Below are 16,385 nucleotides of genomic sequence, written 5' to 3' on the forward strand. Positions count from 1 at the left end.
GTTTTATGGGGGTTTTGTGAGTCTGATGTATTTCTTTTGTAGTAACATTATTACATTATTTATTATAACATTATAAAAAGGTAAAGGGACCCCAACTCTGGGGTTGCGATGCTCATCTTGCTTTATTGGCCGAGGGAGACAGCGTACAGCTTCCGGCATACAGCATGACTAAGCCTCTTCTGGAGAACCAGAGCAGCTCACGGAAACGTCGTTTACCTTCCCACCAGAGCGATACCTATTTATCTACTTGCACTTTGACGTGTTTTTGAACTGCTAGGTTGGCAGCAGCAGGGACCAAGCAATGGGAGCTCACCCCGTCGCAGGGATTCAAACCGCCAACCTTCTGATCGGATCTGTGGTTTAACCCACAGTGCCACCCGCATCCCATAATCACAGCTCCCATAATTCCCAACTATTGTCTGTGCAGCCTGAGGCTGATGAAGATTGAAGTCTAACAATATCTGGAGAGCCACATGCCCACCGTCTTTACTTTAGCAGCCTCCCTCTGCTCTGGGTTTTTTCATCTTTGCGTTCTGTGAAACAGCAGTCAACACTTCAAAATACAGAACAATGTGGCATAAAGGTTTGTTTCTTGGTTTCTAGTTCTTTGTGACCCACAGCAGTGGGCAGAGCAATCCAAACTCCTGATCCAACACACTGGAGAAAGTTTGGACACCCCTGGCCAAGCCTACTTATTTCTGTTGGCCTCTGTTAGCCAGCTGGAACCCTTAAAACTGTATGGTTTAGGGGCTAGGCTGTCACACACTCTACTCCTGTGCCAACCCTGCTGTCAACATATTGCAATGTAAACCAGGTCCATTCTGGATTGGGTGCAGTGGAAGGATGTTTTTCCCTGCCCCTGCTTCTGCTCTGGCTCTGCCGTAGCCAGCTTTGGGTTCGATTTGACCCCTAATTTTTTTTGGGGGGGACCCACTAACAATTTAAATGAGCAGTGCCTGGTTTCCCCCCACAGTAAGTCCACAACTGAAGTCTTAAATAGACAGGCGGGAGAGTGAGGCAGGCAGGTAAAGATGACATCAGAGCTTTCTCCAGCTCCATTGTCCATCCTCCTACCTCTGGATGACCATGTGCCACCAACTGACCTGTGGGTAGAGACAAGAAAGGGAGGCAGGCAAAAATATTCTATTAATAAGCACTTACTTCTAGTCTAGCTGGTCTGTTTACCACCCTGACAGCATTGACTGACAACTGCCATGTAAGAAGCATCTAGATGAGTTACGTTTCAGTATTTCCTTTCTGTGACTTGATTACAGTACAGTGGTGCCTCGCAAGACGAAAAGAATCCGTTCCGTGAGTCTCTTCGTCTAGCGGCTTTTTCGTCTTGCGAAGCAAGCCCATTAGCAGATTAGCGGATTAGCGCTATTAGCAGTTTAGCGGCTATTAGCGGCTATTAAAGGCTTAAGGGATTAGCAGATTAGCTGCTAAAAGGCTATTAGCAGCTTAGTGCTTTAGAAAAAGGGGGTGGGGAGTGAAAAAAAACCCCCAGGAATCGCAAGACATTTTCGTCTTGCAAAGCAAGCCCATAGCAAATTCGTTTTGCGAAGCACCTCCAAAACGGAAAACCCTTTCGTCTAGCGGGTTTTCCGTCTTGCGAGGCATTCGTCTTGCGGGGCACCACTGTATTTTTAATTTATATGTAAGCCACCTTGGAAGGATTTTCTATCCTTCAAGATGGGATATGAATAATCATAGTAAGGAAGCAAAGTGCAATATAATGGCATCCTGGTGCCTCCTACCACACAAAAGTAGCACCCCCTGCTCCCCAATCCATGTCTCAATGGTCGGGCTGGGCAGTATATAGATATATCGCCCAAAACCGGGTTGAAGTCCATATCGTGATACTGGTTTTATAAATTTTGACCTGGCAATATATATCACAAATCATGATGTGTGTGTGCTATGCAAAAATCACAATGTGGGGGAAACCGTGAAGCCAGCCAGTGCCTCTACATACCGGTACATACATACTACATTCTTATTTCAGACATCATGATATATCTTTATATCACGATGTTTAGCTGGTGATATATCACGATGTCGAAAACCAGCTATTGCCCAGCCCTGTGTGGCTTGTGGCTCAGACCACTGCAATAAGGAACAAGGGACACAGCGAAAAGAGAAGGCCCGATTTAGTCATAGCCAGGCCTTTGCTAAAACTCCTCAGCCAATCCTCCCTAGCACCCATAAGACACGTTGGCTAACCATTGGTTTAAGTGCTCTTAGAATCATAGCTTGTTTCAGGTAAGTATCAGAAACCAAGCCTGTGCTTGGCGGCTGTGTATTTTGCTTGGTTCACTGGCACAAATAGCCTCCTCAGTGGACCAAATAGAGAAGGATACATGGAAATACAGTGGTACCTCAGGTTAAGTACTTAATTCGTTCCGGAGGTCCGTTCTTAACCTGAAACTCTTCTTAACCTGAAAGCACCACTTTAGCTAATGGGGCCTCCTGCTGCTGCTGCACCGCTGGAGCACGATTTCTGTTCTCATCCTGAAGCAAAGTTCTTAACTCGAGGTACTATTTCTGGGTTAGCGGAGTCTGTAACCTGAAGCGTATGTAACCTGAAGCGTATGTAACCCGAGGTACCACTGTACTGTTACCTGAAAAGAAATTTCTGCTGCAGAAATGGCAGCCGTGAATCCACGTAATCAAGTCTTCCTCTGCTTTTTAGCTGTCAGAGAGGTGGTCTTTTAAAGGAAACAGACAAAGGGGTTGTTTTATGCTAATGCGACCCTCTTTACATTTGGGCAAGTGCTTAAATTAACATGTTCAAATGTTAACGGAATCCCATCTCCCACATTTGAAACAGCTTTCCTCCTCCCAGTCATCTCCTGTGTTGAGCAAAGAAAATTCCCGCAACACAGCATAGCACGGGCCCAGCACCCAAATCTGTTGATAACTGTTTGAATAGCAATTACTGACACACTTACTTCACCATTTGGCTTGTATCCATTACTTCTAATTTCCAAGTCTGGGAGTAAATGGAGATGTGCATCTGAGGAAACAGACGAGGCATGGAGACAAAAATTGCATGGATAGATTCAAAACACACTCACTCACAAATCCAGTAATTTTATAGCTTGTTAAAGAACCATCTGAGGAATTAGTATGCATCATCGGGCTTCAGAATTCAGGGAAGATTAGCACTGTGCATTTAACCTACGTCCTATAAATGTATTGGTTTCATTTTGCATGGAATAAGACGTAGCTCAGCATCTTTCTCATCCATCAAACTAGACTGATGATCAAACTACGATTACAAACGTGCTGTCATTTTATGTATTTTGATTCTCTTCTCCATTACCTTTTGATAATTAGCTGCTTGATCTTTTTATAAGGTAGTTTTTCTTTGCTCTTTAAATCTAATAGAAACTAAAGCTCAAATGAGCACATTATCTGAACACTCACTCTCTAGAAGAAATGATTGAACAGTCCATTCTTTTTAAAAAGTAGTTTGCATGTAGATATGTTTAATGCTCACCAGTATATAATTTTAATGTGAAAGAACTCTCTTTCTGGAGAATTCAGCCTGCCACTGGATGTTTAAATTTTCAGTGTCTGTTGCCATGGCAACCAGAACTGAATCTGGTACCCACTGTGTTCAACATAAATTAATTTAAAGTCATAGCATCTGAAAGATTTTATTCATTTTATCTACCGCTCCCCAACCCCCCAAAAATCCTAACACTGCTCTGATTTATGTGAAGTTCAAGTAGCTATGTTTGAAATATCATTAAAACACATTTTCCCTGAGATAATTATTAGTGTTATTGGCAGGATTCCATACTTCGAACATAATGAATAATGTATGTAAAGAAATTGCTTCCTAGATTTCTTGTGGTATTGAAGCAGTGAAATAATATATAAACAGAATCTCTAAATGAATTTTCAGTTCAGTTCAGTCCTTAGCTGTATTTATGCTAGTCCATTCACTTTAAATTTAGTAAATGAAATGTTAATGTTTATATTTTTCTCAAATTTATTTGCTCTTTTGCAGTATTATGATCACTTTATGAAAGCAATAGACCTATTAAAGTCACTTCTTAAAAATCATGTTTATTCCATTAGGCATTATGAGAGAGAAAAAGAGAGAAATTATTTTAAAATTTAAGATACTAATCGGAGGAACTTAAATTTTTCATGGGCATCGTCTCATGAGGTTTCCAGACCTGCACAGAAAACTACAGTATAGATAATGAATGTAAGAGCTGAAGAAGTGGTGAGTTTAATGAGTATAACATGACTGGGTATTTCTGAACAACATTTGCCAGTGTCATGTATAGCTAATTTCCAAGACTAATTGTATTGTATTTAGCTCACACAAATCTGCAGAAAAGCAGAGCTTATGAGAGGCTATTATTGCCTGCCATGGCTAGATGCTAGAAGGAGGTCAATGATGTCACTGTTTTGCATATCATATAACAGCTTTTCAATGTTCCCATTTAACAATCCCCCTGGCTGCAGAATCCTACATATTTCATAAATCACTTTTTGCTACAGTACAGTAGGTCCTTGCAAAGTCTGCTTTTGATTCTGCCTCCTTAAAAAGAAGAAGAAGAAGAATGTTGCATTTCATTTTCCTTTCAGTTTGATTTTAATTTGTGGGTAGTTCAACTCAACTAAACATTCTACTTTAAAAAAAACACCACACACACAGACAATCGCAACTAGGAAATAAAGGAAAAACCCCGGGATTTTATCAAAGGACGAAAATGGGCCTTCCTTAAATCAACAGCGCTTTGACGTGAAGTCACTGTTGATTCTGTACAATTCCAATTTAAAATGGATTGGACAATTGCCTTCCCCCATACGAAGCGTCATGCAAAGGAACAAATTGCTACGGCGCGGCGAAACGTTGTTTTGAGAATATTTTCCTGGGAAGAGTTAAAAAACAACAGTCTGCATATTAAATATTCAGATTGCCAGCACGCTGCTGTTCTCAACATCTTCCCTGTCAGCGTCCCGGTCTCTGTGTGTCTGGTAGTTATAACCTTGCCATATTGACACATGCTGTAAAGAGACATTTAAGAATACAGGAATGTGCCACAACTCGGCATGACTCATTTGCACCAGTCACACATACTCGTTAATAACACAGCCAACTCGGAGGGCTCCTGTGGGGATTTGTTGTGCAGCATCTTTGACTGCGACGCGAGCGGCTGAAAACTTTGCGCTCATTTGCCTCAAATCCCCCAATCAGCCCCCACCCAGTTTTAACGAGCATGCTGCCACTCATTATGTTAAATCTTCTTTAACAAGCTTCGGAGACGATAGACAGTTCAGTACGAGCAGGCTAAACAACCAAAGGCTTCCCAAATCTCTTCCTTTTACGGTGTGCACTGAAATTGAAATGGAGCCTTTTGAGCACTATAGAGTAGAAGGAGGAGGTGGTTGGATGGTGGTGGTGTTGGAGGAGGAAAGAGTATTTTGCCCCACAGTTCAGGGAGAATTGGCAAGAATTCACAGCAAAGATGCAGCATAAAGGAGAGTGCTTATGTAAATGGATTGGAAAGGATTCACATCAGTGAACAGAGCCACGCTTGGGTTAACTGCATCAATACTCCACTTTATTTGTTTTAAAGCTCATTTCGAATGGCAGATAGTTGACTCTGAAATAAATGAATTGATCTCAGCCTACCTTATTCATTATTAAGTCTTAGTGGCGGGAGGCCATCTCGTAATGCAGCAACTACCACCTCGCCTCTGCACCCCGCTGGAAGCATTTTTCGGTGCAGTTTCAATCCAGAGACTAGCAGACACAGAGAAATTGACCTGTTGGCCGAAACGGCACTGAAACGGAATGACCCGTGTGCGGGACTTTGGATACACACAGAACAGGCTTCAGTTTCATCTGCCACATGCCTGCATCAACTAGATAAACCCCACAGTGTTCTTAAAACCTGCAGGGGATGCTCTGCTCTTTGTCCCATCAAATCTGTGATGTTTAACTGATGGAGGCAAAGGCCAGGGTTTTATCTGTCATTCATTCCACCGTCCCTCCGGAACTCTGTCCTGAATCAAGTTTGCAAACTCCTACTGTATTTAGGAAGCAGATGAAATCCTCTCTTTTAAAATGAGATTTGGGACTATGAATGAACACTGTTGCTTTTCATTGAATGCTCTGATGTTGTTTTATTGATTTCTATATTTTTATAGTATTCTATTGTATTTATATGGGTGTTGAATTGTACACTGCCTCGAGCGTGCTCTCCTGGGAAAGCAACAAATAAAATTTTAAAATCCTAAGTCAATAAATATATATGAAAAATCCAGAAGAGAGACCAAGCATCCCAAAGTGTCTTAGACAAGCTGGTAGAACACAATTCCTCCCATTAGGAAAATCTTCTCCAGTTAATCAGGGCTGGCCCTGTCGTTAGACAGAGGCGGCTGCCTCAGGCAGCTGATTTTGGTGTCATGAAAGGGCAGAAAATGGTTAGTTATTTAATTTTCTGCCGCAGGGACTGAACTTGGGGGACTGTGCATCTTAACTTGCAGGAAGGTGTGTGTCACCATTTGCTATTCTGCCTCAGGCAGCAAAATATATTGGACCTGCCCTGAGTGAAGTTATTCTTATCCCCACATTCCATTTACATTGCTGCAGGAGACAGTAAGAGCTAGGAGAAGAGAAAGAAATGCCTAATTACTGATGGAGCCTTTCCCCTTCAAGAACAAGGTAAACTGCTTTCCTCTTTTATTCCTGCTGTTCTATTATTTATCTGCTCTAAATTGCCTGTTGATCACCTTCTAAATTGACAGGCCCTGTTGATCACCATCTGAAAAACAAAGCTTGTTTAATTGCATGGTTTGCCACTCACTGGCAAGGAACTCCAGTGGCAAGTTGATAAAGGGGCATGTGTCAAGACTCAACACCAGCAGAGGGCATGGGCGTAGCCAGGGGACAGCTGCCCCCATAAATCAATACAAATCAATACGAATTCAATACAAAACAATACAAATCAATACAAATCTGAGGTTCTGCCCCCCGTAACAAAAATCCTGTCTACGCCCATGGCAGAGGGACTACTGCCAATCTCAATTATTTATTTACCCTGCCTTCTACTCTTGTTTGTTGCCACTAACTGTTCTTCTTTGTGCTTGGCAGTGATCAAGGAGCAAGGAGAAGGAGAAGAGGCCTCCACCTCCATTGTCCTTTCCATCAGAACAGCGTTGTAGATTTTTCCCAGAGGGTCAGGGCCAAGGGATGGGCATCAACAACAGTAATGACAGAGGGGCTACAGAGGCTGGGAAGCTTCCTGGAGAGGGGGGTGCACCTTGACCCAGGAAATGGAGGAAGATAAGGATCTGGCTTTTTACCTGGACCTAGTTCCTTGTTGTTGTTTAGTCGTGTCTGACTCTTCATGACCCCATGGACCAGAGCACGCCAGGTATCCTGTCTTCCACTGCCTCCTGCAGTTTGGTCAAACTCATGTTAGTTGCTTCAAGAACGCTGTCCAACCATCTCGTCCTCTGTAGTCCTCTTATCCTTGTGCCCTCCATCTTTCCCAACATCAGGGTTTTTCCAGGGGGTCTTCTCTTCTCATGAGGTGGATCCTTACTGCTGCCCTAAGAGTGTATTGCCCAGGGTCTCTTTGAAAACCCAGAGCCAAACCTGGGTAGGTGCTCCTCCTATTTTTGGAAGGAGATCTGCAGGCAAGTGAATATGCCAGAGGGGAATGCTTTCGTGCAATTCCTGTGCTCCTCTTCATGTTTGTGGGTACATAGAACAACACGGGAAGGCGCCGAGACAAGGAAAGGCAAACCGGGTAGGAAAATGACAAACAGTGCCAGTGCAGGCCCCCTCTAAATTAACGACCATCTTTAAACTCCAGGAGATTATTTCTGACAGCATGAATAGCTTTATATCCCTCCTGGCATAATCATGAGCTCTGCTACCTGTTTATCAGACAGCAAAGCTTTAGCAATGACGGGGAGGCGGGGGGAGGGGCGGGATGATATAAATTAAGACAAAAATCAGCTGTGTGTTTGCAAAGGCTGCTTCCAAAGAAACGTTCCCTCCTGTGTGATTCCTTGTCGTGAGCAAAGGACAGCTTGTGAGTCATCTGCAAAATGACATCCTACCCTTTGTGTATACAGTAGTTCTGTCTTTGGAGTGCCTAATGATCCCCACTAAACAAATTATTCTCAATAATTTGCTTGTGTTATTATGAGCAAAGCATCCTGTGCGTCTGGTAATGCTACCTTTGGAGGAAAGGAAAACTCTGGCTAAACATGTTGCTTTTTCTTATGAGCAAGCTGCCTTTTATTATAACAGGGAGAGGAAATTGCCTTGAATCCAGTGCAGGCTGGTACATTAGGGAGAATGGGGCACTCCCCTTTCCAGCCTCTCTCTGCCTTCAACAAGTCCCCGTTGCCAGCTTCCTACTCATTGGTCTTAATGCTGCTGTCATAGAACTCAGTAGGGAGTAGCATGGGAACAAAACAACAACTAGTTGGCGCCACCTGTTATTGGTTTTGGCGCCGCCCATATTGCCACCCTGCCAGTCCTGTGGGCACCAGCCACCACAGCTTAAATTGGGTCAGACTACAGGAGTCTCCCCACTTATGTGCGTTTGACTCACACGCACAACCTCGTATGCTTTTGGCACCGGGAAATTTTTAAATAAATTGATTTAAATTGCAAAAGGGCTTCAAAAAGGGCAAAAATGGCACCCCAAGAGTGGGAAAACTGCAAAAATGGGGCAAAAGAGCAAGGAAATGGCTAGCAATCCCAGGAGCCTTTGCAAATGCAATCTCATGAGACTTTGCACTGACCTTTGAGGCCTGTGGAGAGCTGGAATTTGAGAAAAGAAGTTTTGGAGGTAGCGGTGGTGGTGGAGTTTGGAGGATTTTTGTGGTTTTTTGGTGTTCCCCATGATAAGTGGTTTCATGTATATGTGTGGTACCTAGGAACATAGCCCCATGCATAAGCGGGGAGACCCCTGTATTTATCCAGCTAGCCTAGTACTGTCTACTCTCAATGGTGGTAGTGAAGTCATCTTCCCCTACTCTGGCAACTGAACCTTTTATCCAGAGAGGCCAAGGATTAAACCTGCAACATTATGCTTGCAAAGCATGCATTTTGCTAATGAGCTATGGTCCAACCCTAACGACCCCCCCTCCTGCCCCAATACACTTTCCAAGGTCTGTGGAAACTGTAAAAACCCATCCATCGTAAATCTGACGTTTCGCCGAGACATCGGTCAATTTGCAAACCTCTGTGGAAGGCTACGAATATTTTGAAGTCTCTCTGTGTTGAGACCTTTGCATTACATTTCCATGTTCCCAAAGAGGAAGGAAAAACAAACAAACAAAAACCTCCCACTCTATTAAATCTTGACATTATAGCTGTAGGTTGCTGAGCTCTTTTTTTTATTCTTCATTGCATTTGCAATCAATGAGAACATTTTACCCTTAATTGCTATTTAATACCATTTGCTTCTGCCATTTGAAACATGCCGTTTTGAGTGAGCAGATCAGTCCAAAGTTGAAAAAGAGACAGCCAATTTATTTCCAAGGAAGGCGAGCGTGTGCCAGCTAGCATCTCAATCCTCTTCCAACCGAACATGATGTCAGTGTCTATATTTCTCTAGTATGTTGAATTCATGTGTCATCATTCTGTAGAGCAGCTAATCTTGGGAGCGAGCATCATATATGAATGAATGAATCTGAGATGGGTGTTCTTAAAAATAGGACGTTTTTGACAGTGCATGTGAAGAGAAAGGATTCCTCATACAGGACTCAACATTTGTTGCTGTCTTTGAATCCTGCAGCACCATCCCACCCAACCACCTGATCATTCATATAGAATCATCTAACGTGAGGATGGCTCAGTCAGTAGAGCACAAGACACTTAATCTCCAGGTTGTGGGTTTGAGCCCCACATGGGGCGAAAGATTTTTCTGTATTGCAGGGGGTGTCACTAGAGGATGCCCGTGGTCCCTTCCAATTTTACAGTTCTATTATTTCTGTGTACTTGACAAGCCTTAAATATCATGGATGCCAAGAAGAAGTGGGTACATGTTTTTAGGTTTAAGATACCTTAAATATTGTAATGAAATGGAGGGTTGGATTAAAGAACTCTCATGGTCTCCTCCATCCCGGTGATTCTGTAGTTGTAAGACTGGATTCTGCAGAAAATGAGAGCAAACTGGTTGGAGAAGCTTAGCCTGGCAGATCCTCTTTTGTTGGGAGAATGGACCTTTCCATCAATAAAGAGATGGCAAACACAGATGCCAGTGGCACAGAGACAGAAGGAAGAGTCAACCCCAACCAGAGAAGAATGGCAAATCAAGATGAGATAGACTGTACTGAAATGGCAAAAATAACTGGGAAGCTCAGAAATCAAGAATACAAGAACTTCAAAAAAGAATGGGGAAAGTTTATAATTTGTATACGAGACCACTGCAAGCAGGTTAATTCGTTCTGGAGGTCCGTTCTTAACCTGAAACTGTTCTTAACCTGAAGCACCACTTTAACTAATGAGGCCTCCTGCTGCCACCGTGCTGCCGGAGCACAATTTCTGTTCTCATCCTGAAGCAAAATTCACACAGGCTGGGCTTGCTCTCCATGAGGAACCAGTGCACTAGAGAACCCTCTCCCCAAATCAATGGGGGAGCAAGATACGTTGGAGTACTAATGCTGTGAACCCTTTTTGTTCAGACAGGCTTTCCCAGCTGTATAAATAGGTCTTTACCATGAGTGTCTTACTTTGTTAGGGTTTCAGCCTTGTTTTAAATGTATTTGCTGTTTGGGTTTTTTTAAAAAAACTGTTTTTAATATGTGTAAATTGCCTTGTGATGGTTGTTTAGAAGGCGATTAATAAATCCATGATGATGATGGATTTCATCTTACGTGCAGCCTCTTACGTGTGTATAGTGTAAATAAAACCTTATATCCTAAATATTCCATTGGTCTCCAGTAGGGATGTAATCTGATTTTTGGTACCGGTTTGGATTACGATTCAACAGACATGTCACACATACGGATTCCCTTCACGTCTCACGTCACTTTTTAAAAATTATTCCTGATCCAGTGCTTTGCTTTTTGAAAATCATGCTATTGTTTTTGTTTTTGACAATGATTTCAGAGCTGTCTGCAAACTCAGTGAGCTGGTAATTGCCTATTGAAGTATGCCTCTTGCCTGAGGGTTACTGTCTGTTCAAGTGAGGATGAAGAGGTGATGGACCTCGCCACTCTGGAGTTACTGTTCTTTGTCAATTTTTTTCTTGTCAGGTAGCTGGCATATTAACAACTTACAATGTCAGGCAAATAAGTGACCCGTTGCATTGATTGTTGGTTTGTATTTTGCAAAATGAAATCCCCACACCTTCACCCAGCACAGAGACTGACTCTTCCTTGAGAATGACAACTAAAGCCAGGCCTCCCTTGAACTCTCGTTCAACGTCAATATTTTAGGCTAGAGAGATTTCTTATTTTGGTCATTGCACACTCAGTCACTAATCATCATTGATATTTCCCCCGCAGTTCTGACCAGAAAGAGTGATGGCCACAGAATGTGAGGCTCCACTGGAAACAAATGTTTTTAAGTGTACTACTGGAATAACAAACCTAGACAGCACAATGACAAACCTAGACAGCATCTTAAAAAGTAGAGACATCACCTTGCCACCTTGCCAACAAAGGTCCGTATAGTAAAAGCTATGGTTTTCCCAGTAGTGATGTATGGAAGTGAGAGCTGGACCATAAAGAAGGCTGATCGCCGAAGAATTGATGCTTTTGAATTATGGTGCTGGAGGAGACTCTTGAGAGTCCTATGGACTGCAAGAAGATCAAACCTATCCATTCTTAAGGAAATCAGCCCTGAGTGCTCACTGGAAGGACAGATCGTGAAGCTGAGGTTCCAATACTTTGGGCACCTCATGGGAAGAGAAGATTCCCTGGAAAAGACCTGATGTTGGGAAAGATGGAGGGCACAAGGAGGACGAGATGGTTGGATAGTGTTCTCGAAGCTACCAGCATGAGTTTTGACCAAACTGCAGGAGGCAGTGGAGGACAGAAGTGCCTGGCGTGCTCTGGTCCATGGGGTCACGAAGAGTCGGACACGACCAAACGACTAAACACAAACAACTGGAATGGTAATGAATTGCAGGGAGAATGGCTAGGAATCTAGTAGGGTGGTTTGGGAAAATTAACATTGGCTAAATTTATATATAAAAACGATTTCAGGCAGCAGACAGCACCTCTCAGAAATTGTACTGATTTTGAGGATGAACTAATGGCAAATGAGTGGTGGTGAAGAAGGCAGTAAAATGAATTTTATAGGGGCAGGGCAAGTGTGTTCCCTTCACCCCCAGCCCGCCAAAGAAACAATTTAATTCTAGAATGAGATAAATTTCAGGGCTCTGTGTGTTTATGAAATCTCTCTAGCCTAAAATATTGACGTTGAACAAGAGTGCCAGGGAGGCCCTCACTACCACAAAATACCACATTGTTCAAGTATAGCTTGCAAGGTGTGCTTATGATTCCTGACTCAACCCATTGTCAAACTTTGCCCAGAAAAAAAGAACAACCCCATCACCACCTCAGTTTGTATTTTTGCATGGATCATTAGTGAAAAGTAATAATTAACCATTTATTATAATGTTAACAGATTATAATATTATAATGTTAACAGATTATAATATTATAATGTTAACAGGTGGTGCTGTGGGTTAAACCACAGAGCCTAGAACTTACCGATCAGAAGGTCGGCGGTTCGAATCCCTGCGATGTGGTGAGCCCCCGTTGCTCGGTCCCTGCTCCTGCCAACCTAGCAGTTCGAAATCACATCAAAGTGCAAGTAGATAGATAGGTACCACTCTGGAGGGAAGGTAAACAGCGTTTCCATGCACTGCTCTGGTTCGCCAGAAGCGGCTTAGTCATGCTGGCCACATGACCCGGAAGCTGTACACCGGCTCCCTCAGCCAATAAAGCAAGATGAGCGCCGCAACCCCAGAGTCGGCCACGACTGGACCTAATGATCAGGGGTCCCTTTACCTTATTATAATGTTATAATATATAATGTAGTAATGTTACTACAAAAGAAATGCAACAGACCTGCATTTTAACATTCAGAAAACCCCCGTAAAACCCATTTCTGGTTACATTAACAAATATCAAAGATTCACATTAAGACATAATACGATGACTACGCTTTTTGTGAGCGTTTTGTTAAGTCACAGGGGACCAAAAAGGAGAGAGAAAGGTTAACAATAAAATGATGAATGTTAATGGTGGTTAATGGTTAACATAATCACTTCAACAGTGAATCAATGAGACAGAAGTTAGTGAATGCACATTTCAGCAGTACCTAGTTAGCACAGTTAAGAGCAAACACTGATGATGATGGTAGGTGACTAAATAGTATTGAAACAAATGTAATCATATTTGGAAAATCCCCCTCCCCCGCAACTTCTCTACATCCCCTCCCCTCCTGGAATTGGGAATTATTCAGAAAGTCAATGCACGCAAGACCACTTTGCAAAGAGAGTGGGCAAGCAGATCATGGACCAGTTTGATGTTTCCTTCTGATTGCAGCAAATTTTTCCACCATCTCTTGTCTCCAGTGACCTTCATTCTTAGGAAAGCAATCCAAGGGAACCTGGAACCTGTCCTCCATGTAAGCTTTTCACTCGATTCCCTGGAAGCAAGGGAATCCCTGGAACCTGCTACAACTTGGAGTCTGGTACACATAATAATACAGAACAATCTCTCTCTCTGTGTGTGTGTGTGTGTGAGTGAGAGAGAGAGAGTGAGTGTGCGTAAAACCAATAGCACCTTTGTGTGATTTCACCTTTTTCTTCAGATCCTCTATACTTCCCCTTCGTTTTTTGATAAAAAGTAAAAACACAGTGACAGCAAATACACATTTTGGGAATCCTCTTGCAATAGGAGTGCTTTACTTTGCAGGGACCCATGCCTGCTAAAAGCCTCCTGTGTGACAGGAACAGGACCAGTGTGTGCCCTTATCCCTCCAATCACTGTCATAGCTCCTTCACATTTGGATTGACCTTAATGTAATACAATCCTTTAATGGAACTTTATCACCTCACAATTGATGGGTGATATTGCTTGTATGAAAGCAGCTTTTCATCCCAGTCACACACCGGGTGAAAAGCTTACATGGCGGGCAAACATTTAGCCTTCTCCCTGATGTATTTATTTCAGGGTTATGATTTTGACTGGGGAATGAGGGTGTTATGAATCAGTTTCTTTAGCTCCCACCTTTCTTGCGAGGTAGAACCACTGGAAGGTGCAGTTTATAAATGAAGTAGCACCATCACTGCCCACGTTTTATTGCAATAGACTGAACACATAGAAATTCAAACTTTGTGTGTCTTAAAGGGAGGAGAGACTGGCCTGTGCCAGCTCTCCTCTTAGCAGTTCAGTTGGCAGAAAAGTCAGTGTGGGTGAGATTGCCCAAGTGAAATCTCATTACTCACTTCCAGGTTTCTGATTTAAAGCATTTATTAAAGGTTCACAAGCAAGGCAGATGAAAGAAACAGTTGCACTGAAACAAACGAAGCAGTCCTTTAATGAGCTAAGCAGAAGGCCTTTTCGGCAGTGGTGCCTGCCCTGTGGAATGTCCTCCCAGCAGATGTCAAACAGATAAACAACTATGTGATTTTTCAAAAGACATCTGAAGGCAGCCCTGTACAGGGAAGTTTTTAGAGAGTGATGTTGTATTGTGCTTTTGCTGGTGGCTGGGGCAACCCAGTCAGATGGGCAGCATATTAATGATGATGATGATGATGATGATGATGATGATGTTCTAAAATCAAGTTGCTTCCAGATGGGGGTTTAACACTGGTTCTGAAACATTTGGCTCAGTGTCTGAATCTGCATTATCCAATTCTCTTAAAGTCAGATTATCCTGTCATTGGCAGCAGGTTGTGTGTGTGGTTTTTAAAATCAGATTTCCCCCGGAAAAGGTAAAACTGGAATAAATGGAGTGGTGGTGGTGATATGGGCTTTTATTTTGATGATGACAACATCATGTGGATGCTGCAAAAATCTTGCATGCATTGGGAGCAGCAATCCCACAATGAAACCCATCTGGAAGCACCCTCAGTTCCTGTAATGTACAGACGGATGTAGCCAATGTTCATCCAACTCAGAGTAGACCGGTGCAAAATCAAATATTTGTCTTCCAAGTAATGTTTCCAGTACTTGTACTTTGTTTATATTAGGGATGGGAAACCTGTGGCCTTCCAGATTTTTGGACTCTGTATCCTATCTGCCCCAGCCAGCAGGGCCACTAGGTAAAAGTAAAGGACCCCTGGATGGTTAAGTCCAGTCAAAGGCGACTATGGGGTTGCGGCACTCATCTCGCTTTCAGGCTGAGGGAGCTGGCGTTTGTTCACAGACAGCTTTCCAGGTCATGTGGCCAGCATGACTAAACCGCTTCTGGCGCAACGGAACCCCGTGATGAAGCACGGAAACACCGTTTACCTTCCTGCCTATTTATCTACTTGCACTGGTGTGCTTTCAAACTGCTATGTTGGCAAGAGCTGGGACAAAGCAACGGGAACTCACCCTGTAGTGGGGATTCAAACCAGCGACCTTCTGATCAGCAAGCCCAAGAGGCTCAGTGGTTTAGACTACAGCACCACCCACATCCCTGCAACATCAGGAGAGCTACAGATTCCCCACCCTTGATTTAATCTCTATACCAGATGTGCAGTTACAATGCAGATAGACTTTTAGGACATCAGAATATAAGAAGAGCCCTGCTATCTTAAACCAGACACCAATCTATTCCAGCATCTGTTCTCACAATGGCCAACCAGAAGGCAATGGGAAGCTCACAAGTATGAGTTCAATAGCCCTCTCCCATTCACAATCCCCATCACCTAGTATTTAGAAGCAATATCATCTCTGATAATGGAATTAATATTTAAATATCATGACTAGTAGCAATTGATTGCCTTATTTTCCATTACTTTGCCTAGTCCTCATTTAAAGCCATCTAAGGCAGTAGACATCACTACATCTTGTGGAGACAAATTCAAAGTGTGTTGTGTGACAAAGAATTTATTTTTGTCTGTCCTGAATCTCTCAACAGTTCTGGCCATTTGCAATGTCTCATTGAAATAAGTTTATGAGTGAGGCTGGCCAGTGCAAGACTGCATATGCCAGATTAGACTCCACCACTTGCCTTAGAACATTGTTCCTCAACCTAATAGGTCTCCCTGGCTGGCAGGTTTTTTTTTCCTATAGTAAACTTACATTTACTTTGCAATTTCTCATCAGTTAGTTTCATGTTCAGGATCTTAAGCTGTTTCATCCTGTTCCAATATTTACTTTTCAGATTTTTCAGGGGATTGTTTGAAGCCAACAAAAAGACTCATCAGTGCTATGTAAAG

At 42.8% G+C, this 16,385-nt stretch overlaps 1 protein-coding gene and 1 long non-coding RNA gene across 4 annotated transcripts in view; one reads left to right on the forward strand and one right to left on the reverse strand.

Annotated features, from left to right (window-relative positions):
• Positions 1 to 16,385, forward strand: part of GIN1 (gypsy retrotransposon integrase 1) — a 271,168-nt gene that overhangs the window by 213,033 nt on the left and 41,750 nt on the right. The gene's annotated exons all lie outside the window — the stretch shown is intronic.
• Positions 2,663 to 5,691, reverse strand: LOC310660173. Its single transcript, XR_014503271.1, has 3 exons — positions 5,660 to 5,691; positions 2,952 to 3,016; positions 2,663 to 2,708 (listed from the first exon to the last, which is right to left on the reverse strand). It is a non-coding gene; the product is annotated as an uncharacterized lncRNA (long non-coding RNA).

The sequence above is a fragment of the Podarcis tiliguerta genome, assembly GCF_965153285.1.
Source record: "Podarcis tiliguerta genome assembly, chromosome: 11".
In the NCBI taxonomy this organism is placed as follows: domain Eukaryota; kingdom Metazoa; phylum Chordata; class Lepidosauria; order Squamata; family Lacertidae; genus Podarcis; species Podarcis tiliguerta.